The 14,651-nt window shown below is 36.4% G+C and overlaps 2 long non-coding RNA genes across 3 annotated transcripts in view; one reads left to right on the forward strand and one right to left on the reverse strand.

The window, feature by feature from the left end:
• The window catches only part of LOC116216662, a 30,453-nt gene that overhangs the window by 13,962 nt on the left and 1,840 nt on the right, over positions 1 to 14,651 (forward strand). Inside the window, exons 6-7 of the long non-coding RNA XR_004159879.1 lie at positions 9,987 to 10,065; positions 10,695 to 10,805. This is a non-coding gene — a long non-coding RNA (uncharacterized LOC116216662). The remainder of the gene's footprint in view (positions 1 to 9,986; positions 10,066 to 10,694; positions 10,806 to 14,651) is intronic.
• LOC104911070 lies at positions 1,441 to 9,818 on the reverse strand. 2 transcript variants are annotated; one of them, XR_002115094.2, is made up of 5 exons: positions 9,525 to 9,818; positions 3,486 to 3,561; positions 2,775 to 2,920; positions 1,906 to 1,927; positions 1,441 to 1,602 (listed from the first exon to the last, which is right to left on the reverse strand). It is a non-coding gene; the product is annotated as an uncharacterized LOC104911070 (long non-coding RNA). The 2 variants fall into 2 exon arrangements; XR_793616.2 differs by lacking the exons at positions 1,441 to 1,602; positions 1,906 to 1,927 and adding an exon at positions 1,937 to 2,356.

Raw genomic sequence — 14,651 nt, forward strand, 5'->3', positions numbered from 1 at the left:
TTATCCCAGAAAGGTGTACCAGGCATGTATGAGGCATGACTGAAGTGGGCAGAAACAATCAAGTAGTGGTGGTTCAGTTAGCTGTCAGCATGAAGAGTTGTATAGTTCTATAACTTCACTCAATAATCATTATGTAAATCATAGCTATGGCAGCATAAAGGACTCTCTCTGGTATAGTTGTTTGATAAGGAAAGATTATTATTCTACGTGAGTCACATAAAGAGCTACTGATCAATTGCGAAACTTCTAGAGCAAGGCATGGCATAAAATTGATTGCTGTATTGAAAATTTGACTGAAGAGGAAATTGTAAAATGGTAACTCAGAGGGAGTCATGTTAATAATCTACAAATGCTGAAGTGAATGCCAAAGGAGGAGAGGAATTTACTGTGGCGCAAAGGAGATACAAGCACAAGAGAGATGAAAAAACTGAGGGAAATACATCTATGATACTACAAAATGTTTTAAAGTAGACGTAAAAAATGAGAACAGGCAAATGTCTGAAAATATATAGTATGTGAATGAGACCAAGAATTGGAACTGAATAATGTAGACATCCTGAGCTATGTAGCCTTACTTCCTCCATATTATTTTATTTCCCATTTAGAAACCTCACTACTTGTGTGAAGCAGCTGTCTCACATTTCTGACTGTTATATTACTGATTGCGTAAAAAGGTAAAGGCTAATGGGTGACCTACTTTAAACATGTTCTATCTAATCAACTGGAGAAATCTCTGCAATTGTAATGAGACAGAAGAATTTTAAAATAAGAAACAAGGGAATGAGGTGGAGAAAGACCTGTATATTTTCCAGGCATAGTTTTTTGCTCAGCAAAAGGATGAAAAGTAAGATAAATAAGAATACAAGAAAACCACAAAGGAGTCTCATCACTGGATAGCAGGATGGCAAGAAGAGTCATGAATGTGAATTAAAATAGGGAACAGTATAGGTACAGAAGGAGCTGCATCTGAGAGACTGGGTGCGGTCAGTGAGAAATCAAATATTTATATACTAATACTGCAGCCTGGCAACACAACGGAGGAACTTGTGATGGTAGAGGAAATGAAACTAGACGGCATGGGAACAACAGAAATATGATGAATTAACACTCAGGACTGGATTGGAAGTACTGACAGGTATGCTGTATGCAAAAATGCTATTTATGCCCTTAACTGGTGGTGTCAAAGCAGATGAATAATGCAACACATTAAGGCTATGATGAGATGTAAACAAAACAAATGAAAAAGAGGTTGCATGGCGAAGGAGAAAAGGAAATCTAGTTAAGAACAGTCAAGTTATAGTAGGACAATACTGAACCATATTGATGTTCTCAGACTTACAGCCTTTCTAATACTTTGGGGAATTGTATGACTTTTTAGATTTTTGCTTTCTTGATAAAGGTTATGTCACTTGCAATTATGAGTCTTAGACATTCTGAGAGTTGATAGTTAACGCTTTATTTCATGGATTGTTCCCCGAATCAGAAAGTGATTATGTTGTTTATTTTCATTTGTGTAATTAAACTTTCTACAATGATGATACAGGAGAACTGGCCACAGAAAACAATCACACGTTGACTGATGGGGGCTTGATCCACTGTAGACTAAAGGAAAGATAAACAAAAGCATATCTCTAAATATGTCCTTCAGTTTCAAGACAGAAAAAAAACCCACAGTTTTCTTGTATAAAATTACTTGAGCAAGAGAGCTGAGAAGCTCGAGTGTAGGCAAGTCCCAAAGTTTAATTAGAATGTTGTGAAACTATAAAGAATTCCTGTTTCATGCAAGGGGATCCTTATTCCAGGGCCTTTATACCTAAATGGATAATACTGCCTCCAGTATAATATTACAATAAATAGTGTAGTGGGAATGGCCTGCTTACCAGGGGGAAAAATTTTCAGACTTACCTAGGTCCTTCAGCCATATAAACTGAAAAGGAACAAGGAAAGATGTTCAGTGCAGTGAGAACATGCATGATCTAGAGTAAGCTTATTTGTTTGTTATGATTCAAAATGTAAATCAGTGTAAGCCTCTTTCCCATATTTTTAAGACTTTCTTTATTTGAGTTTAAATGCATCACATATAATGCTACATTAGAAATAGTGAATTAAGAAAGGAATGAGTGCAAGTATAAAATAAAAATAGAATTGGTCAAAGGGAGAGGTAAAGCAGCAGCTTGGCAATGATAGGTTGGACTGACCATGACAAGGTGATGTTGCATTATGATCACATAGTAGAACTAGATCATAGAACAATAAAATATCCTGAATTGGAAGAGATCCACGAGGATCACTGAGTCCAACTTCTTGCTCCAGTTCTCTTAATCTACAGTGCAGGAAAAAATGCGAAGTTGCTGAGCTAAATTACAAGAAAAATATGTCTGTCATTAAAGATGCACTTAATTTTATACTACTTTAATATTAAAGTGCCTCCTCCAACTGTAACTGTTGTTTTCCTCTTATAGGAAGTCACCATGCAATACCTAAGGCTAATTGCACAGATGGCCAACTTTTTCATGCCAAAATAGATGCTCTGATTGCCTGGAGTCTGCAGAAACTGTACACTAAACATGTCCCTCCACAGACTGTACTATCTATCACCTCTTTGATGTCCTTATCTTGCTTAGTGTAGGCATGTGCATTATCATTTGGCAATGGTTCCACAGTCTTACTATCTGAGCTAGTGGCCTATCTGGGCTGGCTAAGTCTGCCTGGAATTTTGATGTGCCAATAGTGTATAGTAAGATGTATTATTTTAAAAAAATCACAATACTTACTTTGTTGCTCTGAGAAAGTATCTTCCCTTCATTGCCATATTCCAGTCCACTTAGGAAAATCTTTCAGAAGATTCCAGATTACAAGTTATATCATCAGAGAGGGGACGTGCATTATTAGCCATGGTTGAGTTTTGCAGTGGATGATGCTGAATATGAGACAGTATGTGAGTGACATAAAATATGAAAGTGGTAGAATGGCATTTCACTATCTAATCCCTTCAGTGCAGGAAAATATGTCCAATGTATATAAAAGGAGATCATCTAAAATTTTTGTGAGGAGGTTTGAAATAAGCAGGAGAGATATCTATGAAAGAATACAGAACACTGTACTCAGAGTCATCTGCTCTGATACCTTGCTGAAAGTACACTGGTACAGAGTGAGATTGTTCCAAATCAGTGCTGACATCTTCAACTCGATGTTTAAACTACATGTTAGCAAGAAAAGAGAGGAAGCAGCTCCACTGCCACAAGGCCTTGTACTTCTGCAAAACTGACAACAGAATACATTTTGCAAAGCATTTTGCAATTTTGCTTTATGGTCATTACTTAAAGCTTATCAATTGAGACGTGCACACATACACATACACACACACACACACACACACAAAAAAAAAAACTTGCCACAAAATTTTTCTCAGTGAAAATGAGAAATCTGAGATTCCTTAGTTTTCCATGTAATGAATTTCATATAGAAGGAATAGTTACATTTACCTGAATGAAAAGAGAAAGGCTGTGTTGAAGATTCCATCTTCTTTTCTGGTAGCTAACGAACATTTTCAGGAAAGTGCTGGAGGAGTGTTCAGAAAACATGAATATTTTAGAGGTTTTGTGTGATAAATCTCAGGTATCACATTTCTTCATGTGGGAAACATAGGAAGCATGCACATAATCTTGAACACTGTAGCTCTTGTCTGGAAGGAACAGTTCCATGTCCACATGAAAGTCTAGAAAGTACTTTTTTACATGTTGCTTTTCTTTGATAGATACAAATACACCTGAGAAGGTATTTCTAGGGGACCAGTGATATGCACTTGAAAGGAATAAGTAACAGTTCAGACAGTGACAAAAGTTAGTGTTTCCATGTTTTGGCTCGTTGCCAATCCTAGTTAGTGACCTAGCAGTAGATCAGGCTGGTAATTCTACAGAGGTGTGGCAGCAGTGAGGAATGGAAAATGAAATACTTGCAGATGTGTGCGTCTGACCCTCTCAGACTTTTCTAGTTGAAGATTTGAAGCAGTTAAGAATTTTTTTTCAATCAGTTAGTTTTACGTTACTCTTCAGTAAAAAATTTCTGTTCCTCTTCTGGGGAAACCTCCTCAATTCGGTTGCTTTTATTAGTTAAACAATTTAGTTTCATCGAGAGCAGGCAGTTGAACCATATTGAGTGAAAGGAGAACAAAAATAAATCAAGTGTTCTTGTGAACATGAGTTGCTACAATGGGAATTTCATTGGTTTTATATTTATAAATAGTGCCTAAATTCTTTTCATGAATCTGCATAGCAGGAGGATTTGATCATACTTACAGCTGCTGCAGTCAGACAAGACAATGTTTGTTGGTTTTGTTTTAAAAGTGTTTGATTTAGTTCTCTGTAGTCTGAGTAAAAGTTTTTTAAAAAGTGACCGTTAGTCACTTTCTTAGGCATAGGAGAAGATTTGATGGAACTTTTTATTATACTTATTGATAAAATTTACATTTATCTCTGTTCTGGCATATTTACATCACACGAACCTGTTCCAAAATCCAGGTTTATACTTGTTTTGGTTAAATGCTGTTTATCACTGGTTGTCTGTAAACCTTTGGACTGCTCCATGCACAGAGCCTGTTATTCTAATGATTTGACCTAGAACAATCTGGCACAACCCACTCTTGGGCTTATCTTTGAGTTGCTATCCCACAAGCCTTTGCACATTCAGTCCTTTATAGAATGTTTTACATTCCATGCTTATCCCATGCTTACCATGTTACAGAATTGGTTATCACAATTTAGCCCTTAAAGTAGTCCTAAGCTCCATTTGGGATTGAGATGCAATACAAAGTTCTATGCTCTGTCAGTGTAAGCAGCCAGAGAGACTGTAAAGTCCATCTTACACTAACATAATGCCTTGAGAGCCCAGATCACAGAACTTTTGAGGCTGGAATGGACCTCTTGATGCCATCCAGTCCAGTTCTTCTGCTCAAGCATGGTAACTCAGAATGGTGTACAGCAGGATTTTGAAGATCTTTGGCTCTTTCTGGCCTACTTTTGATTCTGAGACATTTTAACATTTGTAAAGATTCCTCAAGTAACCATTCATATTTCTTCACAAGAAACAAAAGATAACAAAAAGGTCAATTTTCCACCCACTTATCTGTGCTTTCTTAATGGAATGGTGTGTGTTTCTGCATGGACAGATATGGCAAAAAGGGATAATCACAGGGTGTGATGTATTAATAGTTGGGAACGGAACTGGTGAGGTGCAGCAAGGCATATCTTCGCTCCTACTGCCTACTGAATAGAATTCTTTATGGGCATAAACATATTTGTCCTACTTTGAAGGGTATCCTAGAAATGAGGGAACAAATGCGTGCAATGTGCAAGGTAAAGGCAAGAATCTGTGGAAGAAATTGACAATATAGACATGCCCAGTGTACAGTAGAAGAGACAATAAAGCCTATAAGCTAGTGTTAGTTCTCACTAGTAGCCAGTCCAAGATCAGCCTGGAATGTCTCAAGATTCAGCAATAAATTACGGCCAGAAGACAGTATTTTTCAGTTTCGAGACTTCATAGTTGCTAAATGGGAGCTTTAAGACAACTTCAAGTCTTTATATATACCTAGTTTATACTACTGTTTGTTTTAAAGTGTTTTGTATGGAGACCGTATACTGGCATGCCTAGGCTGTTGCTTTTTGGTAGCTCTAGTAGTTTTTATAAAATCTTCTTGGAATAGTGTTAGATACTACTGAATAATATTTTGCATACTATTAACTGGATTGTAAAGCATAATTCTGTTCATTTTCTCACTAGTCATAAAGACTTAGTAAACACTAATTACATGTTAACATTTCTCAACTTGGCTCAGTGGTTTCTGTGTGGCGTTTTGTAAAAAATGTAATAATTGTGGATTATTTTTTTTTTAATATTACTGGAGCAAAGAAGTTCTGATCTACTGCCAAAACTTTACAGTATGTTCCTCTCTGGGTCGAAAATTATTTAGGTTCTATAGCTCAGTATATTTTTAGACAAGCAGATCAAAGTGCAAAAAACAATAGAATCTGACTAATATTGGGCAATTTAAACACGAAGACAAAGCAAATTGTGGTTACAGAAGGTAACATACCGCACAAATGAAAGTTCAGCAAAAAGTTTATTTTTCCTTTGTCACTCCTTAGTCCCATTTAATCAGACCTGACAGAGACAGTGACGCTTTTCACTGGTTATTTCTATCTAGGAATCACTTCAGCAGTAGTTTTCTGTTGAAGAGATATAACGTGTTTTCCCTAAACAAACAGTAAAATATGATTAGAAGATACAGTGCTTTCAAGGTAGCAACTTTCAAGTGGGAGGAAAGAGGTGTGGTGAAAGGCAGGTGTAGTACAAGTAGCATGGTTCCAGACCACTGAAGGTCAAAAACTTGTACTGCTTTCTTCTTTTGAACCTAATATAACAAGCAGCTCTCTCATACGTAAGCACAATAAAACAAGAATGATTACTGAGTTTTAGATCTTCCTTTGATAGGACTAGAGGGAACAGCCTCAAGCTGCACCAGGGGAGGTTCAGGTTGGATTTTAGGAAATGTTTCTTCTCTGAATGAGTGATCAGGCACTGGAATGGGCTGCCCAGGGAGGTGGTTGAGCCACCATCCCTGGAGGTGTTAAAGAAACGTTTAGATGTGGTACTCAGGGACATGATTTAGTGGGGCAAATATTGGTGGTGGGTGGATGGTTGGATGGGATGATCTTGGAGGTCTTTTCCAACTTTGGTGGCTTATGATTCTTTAGATTATTAGATTATTCTAGATTATTAGATTATTGTCTGCCATTATTTAATACTTTGCTCTTTCCCTTCCCCCCCCTTACCTCCATCCCACCCCCTCCAATGGAAAGGGACTTGTTTTTTCTCAGATTGGAAAGATTACAGTTATATATTTCTGACCAGTACATATCTCCTGCATCTCTACACAAAAATCATAGAGAAAGTCATTGCCTCTCGGGTGTGTGTCAATATTGTTCTGTCTGTTGTAAATATTTATAAGTTTCTGCTAAGCATTTGAATCAAACGCGTAAGTTCTAGCTGTGGTGGCATAAGAGGGTTGATTGGAACTAAGTGCCAGATTTTCAAGAGTAGATTATTGATTTTTTCATCTGTTAGATCTAAAATGCCTTTGGTTGCTGCAGGAAGGCAGACTCTTCACAGGAAACCTCATGGTTTTTTCTTTGTAGCTTGGATTCCTTTACAGTGGAAGCAAACTTTTCTTGCATAATTTAACTTACTTCTGCTTGGTTGTTTCCGTCCAGCTTTTCAAACCACAGAAATCTTCAGTTGAACAAATGGGAAGTCCAAAATCTGAGAGCTCTTTGTGCAAGATAAGAGAGTTCTTTGTGAGGTCATATTAAACATGACCACACAGTGTAAAACAAACCATCTGAATTATCTCCTCAAATGCATAACATATTAAGTATGACATTTCTTGCAAGAAATTTTCAGTGAGTGAAACAATTAGAGAACAAATCAGAAAAGAGGAAGGAAAGGGAGGGGATCTGAAACACAAAAGTCACTCATAGAGGAAAAGTTTTAGTTAAATAATCTCTTGCAGTTGAATAGATGAATTATATGAATTAGGTAGTCTTGTTTGAATAGCTGGAAGGAAGAAATTGATCCATATTACTTTCCCATAAACATTAGATAAAGGTGATTTAATTGAGAACTTGCTGAAGGCCTGGAAGTGTAAAAGAGCCAAAGAGTGTTTTGAAATTGTTTTTAGTCTACAGTAATGTGGTATTTCAGTAAAATGCCAGTGTTGATTTCCCTATTCCTTTGATAGAATTCTAATACTCTCTTTGCTAGTCTACTGTTTTGCCACCCATTGGCTTTTAGAGTAAAGAATCTGCCACATCTTCCATAGATATGTGCTGGTTTTGCTGAGGGAGATCACAGTCTGACCACCTGATGTCACATTGGAAGCTGGTTATGACTTCTGGCAATAGCAGGAATAGAATAAAAACATACAAAGTTGAGAACTTGTGGGAATTACTTCAGCAAATATTAGGAGCGTTAAGAGAATATGAAGAGATTGCACTCTTAAATGCAACACATGCGTGTTACTTGTATATTATGAGTATTCCAAATAAAATTGTACATGCTCTGTCCGTTTTGCACTGGGAAATTAAACAAAATGTGACTAGTTGAGAGATAGGAAAAACTAACAGGAAAGTAGGAATAATTAGCTAATGGAAATGTGTCTAGAGGAGTCTCTGTTTTCGTGCTCCACTTGCTTTTAAATATCTTCCATTTACTCTCAATAAGAAAGTAAGAAAATGTTTATGTAAAACATGGTGCAGTGATTAAAACGACCAGACAGTTCAGTTATACACAGCAGTCTAGTGCACGTCATTGGTCTGTGCCGTGTGATTTAGTACAGCTGCATGTAATATTTTACAACTGTAAGCAGAGAACAGTCTTCTAGGCAGGAAACTGAATCCCACAAAGGACAAACAGCAATGTGCATTTCTTTTTTATCATTGGTAACTAACTGGCAAGAAGATTCTGGTATGCATGTAGCTATATCTGTGCCTTAGATGAAACCTTTGTCTAAATTGTTTTCTCTGATTTTCTTTTTATCAGGATTTGGGATTTTTTTTTAATAGGAACTGCTAAACCAAAAATTTACACAGTAACATTTACGTTCTGTTTCTTCTTTCCAAATGTAATATTTTCTTTTCCTGTTTCAACCATTATATTTCAAATCCATTCAGGTGTTTCATTTTACTCAATGTCTTGTTCATTATCTTTGCTTCCAAGGCAAAATGAGCACTTTGTCAGGTGTGAGGCTAACTTCTACTTAGTAGGAAAGAGTCATTAAAATCATTTGCATGGGTTGTTTGTTTATTTTGTTTTCCCCTGGTGGCTTTCATAGAAGCAGCACTAAAATCTTGGTTGATCTTTATAAACTGTCTACTACCAATTATTGCAGATACTTGATGTGCTATTTCACAGTCTAGAAGGAATTAAATCTACCATTTTACCATGTACTGTTTTCTCTTGTAATTACAAAAGAAAAGGCAAACTGACTCGGACAGTGGGGTTGGAGAGGAGCTTATCTAAACTACACAATAGGAAAAATGCTGTTATTTTCCAAAACATACACAATGCTAAATTCAAGAGTCCTGGCAAACTGCTTGGATTCCCCATTTGAACATCATTTTGTCTGCTAGGAGGCATTGCCAAGTTTACACTCACCAGCTGCTGTCTAGCTGCAGTAGTAAAATACAATCTTGATATGTACATGAGACAATGAGTTGGACTTTCTGATCCTCCTTGCAAAGAATCTACATCTCTTCATTTTTGCAAAATCACCAGCTGCTTTATTCCAGGTGTTTGTGCAATAAATATACAGCATGACAGAAAAGACCAAGACGATACTATTACATGAAGAATGGATTAAAAAGACCATGTAGATATTACTAAATCATGTGTAGAAGATGTGGTTTGGGAACTGATGAAAGTACAGCCAGGACAGTGCGGATTGAAGCAAGTGACTAAAATCTTACCTGAGCTTCCCCACAGCTTCAGTTCTGCTGAGCACTGCTAATGTAGCCAAAGGACTGTTGTACCCTGGGGCTTGTGCACGTGCATCCTAGCAAGGATGTGTTTGCGGTTTGAAGGCTCATACAGATGGACCTCTCAGAGAGAATCGGTTGTTTCTTTTTTTGCCTTCTCTGTGCTCTTCTTTAGGTCAAGTGGTCTTCAATAAACTTTGCTCTTCACTGCCTTTGACTTTTCTCTTTAGCCACTCAAGCTGATTAAACACAGGTCTCGACATGACTTTTGTTTCTTCATGTAACCTGCTGTGAGTAACTAATAATGTTGATTTCTGCTTTTGTTTTCATCCTGTGGCCCTGGAACCAAGGCAGTGATACTGGGTTCATTAGTTAAACTGCTTTCGCAGAAAGACTCTGCAATATAAAATAATCTCTTTGAACTGCTTATTTTCAAAGGCTTTTCTTCCTCAGGCCCATCCAGAAGGCTGTAATGCCTTGCTTTTTCCATCCTTGCTGCTGATGCTGGTAATACCATCAGTGTGAATTTCAGGTAAGTACATAATGAGTATCACACATTTATGCATTTGACACTTGAAACATATTATCGCATAATTAATGGTGCCTGTGACTAAAAATACAGGATTGCTGTGCTGTTTGTATGTATATTGTATTTGTGTGTGTTTTGTGGACGATGTTGATGGATGGTTGGACTAGATTATCTTAGAGATCTTTTCCAACTTTAATGATTCTGTGATTCAGTGGTTCTATAAATATGAAGAGTCTGCAACTGTACAGTAGATTCCAACTTTTAAGTAACTGGGCATCAGAAGGTATACTGGGAAGAAGAACATCCTTGCCTTTTTGCAGTTGCCTCTGCTTATTTGCTTTTGCATTTTGCTTAGCACAGACAATGAAAATAGCCCAGATTCATTTTGTATTTACTGAATTTTAGCCAATTTAATTCTCAGTCAGTTCTACAATGTTTGATTTGTAAACATAGGGGGGAGATTTAATTGCTTTTGCAATGAAATTTTCTTCTTGTTATGTAAAAAGACAATTAGAGTAACTGCTGTTAGTAGTGTTGGATTTATGAAAAATGATTCCCTTGCTTTAATATTTAATTCAGTGACAATTAAAGCTGAACAAATTTTGTGAGATAACATAATACTTCTTTCCCAGATCAGCAGATATAATTAATGATGGACTAAAAATCAGCATCTACATATCAAGACCCAGGAGCAATATGTTAGCATCCAGTTTGCACCAAGTGATGTTGAAATAATGCCTAAGGTACTATAAAGTAGTCTGAAGGAGAAATACAAAGCCTTGAAATCAAGCACATAAATAGAGATTATTGTACTGATACTGTTTGATAATTTCAAATTTGTACAGCCTAACACTCCTTAGAGTTCTACTGCCAAAATTACTGAAGAAAGTGTTATGCGTTAGCTCTCATTTTATTGCTGTTAATATGTTCTTATAACCACTTCAGTTCACTTTATTGAAAGCAAGGAGAATGTAATTGCTGCTATGACTAAACTTTTAACTTTAATAATTTTCTGGGAAATGAACGTGTAAACATCATTGGCAAGGATTACTTAGTCAAATACAGAAATGCTGGATGTACATAATAGAAAAGCAGAAATACGACTGTATAGGCTGGGAAAGCTACTTCGAGGCAGTAGCTTTGCTGCTTCTGTTCTTCTGGGTAACTTCAGTATTTTATGATTAAAACCATGTGAAGCTTTGACTCTGGAATTCAAGAAATAAGATGATTTTATATATTAAAAAGGAGTTGTTCTGTATGGTAACCACTTTATTTCTGAGATCACCAAAGCATGACAGAATTGGAGCGTGCATCGGATTTACCTGTGAAACTTGATTAAATTGGGTTTAAGCTTAAATTTTTCTCAACCTACTTGCTATTCTTGAAGTGAACATTTGAAAGGCCATCAAGGGCATCAGTAGGCAAATACTGAATTTTGAATCATTACTGACTCTGTTGTTATTGAGAAAAAATAGTAGCAAACTCCAAAGATTTCTTACTGTGAAAGTACCAGCTTCATTCCTCATGTATTTATTTTTTAAAAACAGTGGTTGTAATATTGGTCATTGAAATAATTCAGGTCTTTACTGAATGTAGACCAGCAGTAAATGTTCATGGAGATTGTCAAAGTAGTCCTTCATTAGTGCTTATTTATATAACGTTTTTATAAACTCCTGATCTTCACAGTTCCCGTACAAATAATACCATACCATAATTACCATGGAGTTAATCACGCAAAAGCCATGCAAAATTCCTATGGACACTACAGTGCATCCTCAAATCCTCTTAGTAATGTAGTGTATGTTTTTTGGCTCAGTTTTGAAGTTTACATGTCTGTATATGTCCAAAAGAATGTGTATCATAAACATGCTAATAATCTATTGGTGTTGGAAAAGAAGAATATTTCAATATTCTGTATATCCACCGCTGTATTGATTCTCCTCTTTTTAAAAGTGTGGTCATAATGAGAACTGTAAAGGATTTTTGTGACACTGACCAATTTATTTCTAATTGTAGCAAATATCGGTGACTTCCTAAGGCCAAAGTAATAAGAATGAACTGCTGGCTAAATACTTTAGTTCCATCTCTTCCAGTGACTAAGTCTGTTTCAGTGGGATTGCTTGGTTTGTATCCAGACTAACTCTCTGAAGGAGAAACCATTAGGCTCAACACAAATATCAGCACTGATTAAAACTGCTTCACTTTCTTGCTTAATCTAATAATTTCTTCCATTAAGATCTGAATATGCATAAATGAGAATGTAAATGTGAGCGCATTTCCTTATAAACACACAGTCAGTACAGTTTGTAGGTCAGAATTGCAAAGCTATCTAAAATAGAGTGTTCTGACTTGTAAGCTGGGAGGGATGATGAACACTTTGCTTAAAGTGCTGTGAAAAGTATATAATTTATGCTTAGTTTTTGTGTCCTAAGCCTAGAGAATTGAGAAAGAGATCAAATAATATTAAAGAATGTTATAGGCAACAGAAGAATTTCCTTAATTTTAGTCATGATCTCATTGGTGGTGGAAAATCTGACAGTAACTGTTGCTTTGGGAGCACACATCTTACAATCTGCTAAGCGTGTAGAAAAAATATGTCATTGGCAGAAGTAAATCCTTGCTATGGTTGTATTCTACACAAGGGCTATAAAATTGTATGCTGTGAAGTGCAGTACAGTAAGGAAAAGACTGTCATTCTAAAAACTGATGTTGGACATGGTTCCTATTTCATTAATGGAAGTCCAATCTTATTTCATCCTATGCAATCACGTATACAGGGGCCAGGAAGAAATTTATTTAAAAAAAAAAAAGGAGGGCATGAAAAAACTTACTTATTATGGCTTTATTTTTTTTAATCAATGAGATAAAAGGACAACAGGATGGATAGAAAATTTCTCTGAACAAGCAAGTTAATTCAACTTCTCTTTTTGTTCTCTTGACGTAATTCTTCTTAGTCCATTAGGTACAGCAGAATAAAAATGAATTATCCCTTTGCCAAATGAGTGCAATTACAGGCAAACATTTCTTGTACTAGGTGGTATGAAAGACAGTAAGGGTTGTGTTTCTGAGAGTCTTTAACAGTGAAATAGTTTTCTTTATTTGGGAATTTCTCGTTGTCCTAAGCACTTCTGTCTGAACAAAATGCCCAGTCATCAATAGTTTCTAAGCAGCAGTTAGGAATAACGGAAGCTACCTGGATTATGAAATAGATGGTTGATGAGCCAGTATCATGAGCCAATAACTGTACAATGACACAGAAACCTGCATTCAGGAGGGAATGTGATAGAACATATCTCTGTAGTCAACACCTTCAACTCTGTGCTTTCAGTCTTTAGAGATACTCTGAGAATTACCACATGACAGAGCGAGGCTGTTTACTGCATAAAAAGATGAGAAAATATGCCTAACTCACTTTCAAACACCATTTCAATTTAAAATTCTAAATGATCGTTTAAAGAAAATTTGTATGGACTGAATTTTTTACGTAACATCCTGCCAGAGAAAAATGGGTTTAACAAGAATTTTATAAAACCTAATTATGGACTGAAAAAATGTGAAACACCTACTTGTTAAAATTAGGGAAGAACATGGGGTACTTTTTCATGATGGAAGAGGTGATATTACTGGTAATGCAGGGGAAACGGCTTTTGGGGCACTGTAGAAAGGGGAAGTAGAAACAGTAAAATAATGTGATGTCAGTTTCCTCAGTGGGTTCTGTAGAGGAGGCGCTACACAAAGGTGCAAGTTTTAGGTCTTAGACATACACACACACACACACACACACACACACACACACACACACACACACAAAAGCAAAAAACTAAAACAACATCAATAATCATGTTTCCGTTACAGTTAGAATCATTACTCTGGCTGTATAGATTCCAGTATGACAGAGACTTTGAGAGAACTGAATGTCTTTCATAAATTCAACTCACTTTCATTTCTTTGTAGGCTGGCCAGTAGAACTGCCTTCTGAAACGTTCACCTGGAATTGTGTTTTAAGTTGGCTTTCCTTAATTACAATTGCTTTTCCTGCTTCATTTAATTGCCAGTTTATTTCACTCCCTCCTCCTCAGCTCCCCACCTCTGCCTTGCTCCTGTCTATCTGATAATTCCTAGGCAAAACATTTTTTCCATGCCTCCCACAGCTCTAAACACGGTTTCTGACTGCAAGAAAAGGCTGTAATGCAGTGTTGTAGAAGAAATACTTATTTTTCTATATTCTGAGTCACTGGCAGAAGTAAAGAGGCTTAATTTCTTCAGTGCACTTCTGAGCTATACAGACCTGAAAAGAGCTCAAAGCGTGAACTTTTCATTCCATTTACAAGATATCAAGAATCAAAGAATAATTTAATAATTTGGTAAAATAACACTGCGTTTCAAAATGATCTCCTAATTGAGGTTTGTGTGAAACAAATGCAATGCATATTAAATGTGATAAAGATTTTCATTTTTCGTGCCCTGGACATGTAGAATTGATGTTTCCTTGCTTGCTGCTCCCTGTATAAAAACATTCATGTTTTTCCTACATTTGTTTGGGAAAGAACAAGGAAAGTGATCCAGCAAAACGTCAACAAATTCTTGTT

Source organism: Meleagris gallopavo, chromosome 5 (genome assembly GCF_000146605.3).
Source record: "Meleagris gallopavo isolate NT-WF06-2002-E0010 breed Aviagen turkey brand Nicholas breeding stock chromosome 5, Turkey_5.1, whole genome shotgun sequence".
In the NCBI taxonomy this organism is placed as follows: domain Eukaryota; kingdom Metazoa; phylum Chordata; class Aves; order Galliformes; family Phasianidae; genus Meleagris; species Meleagris gallopavo.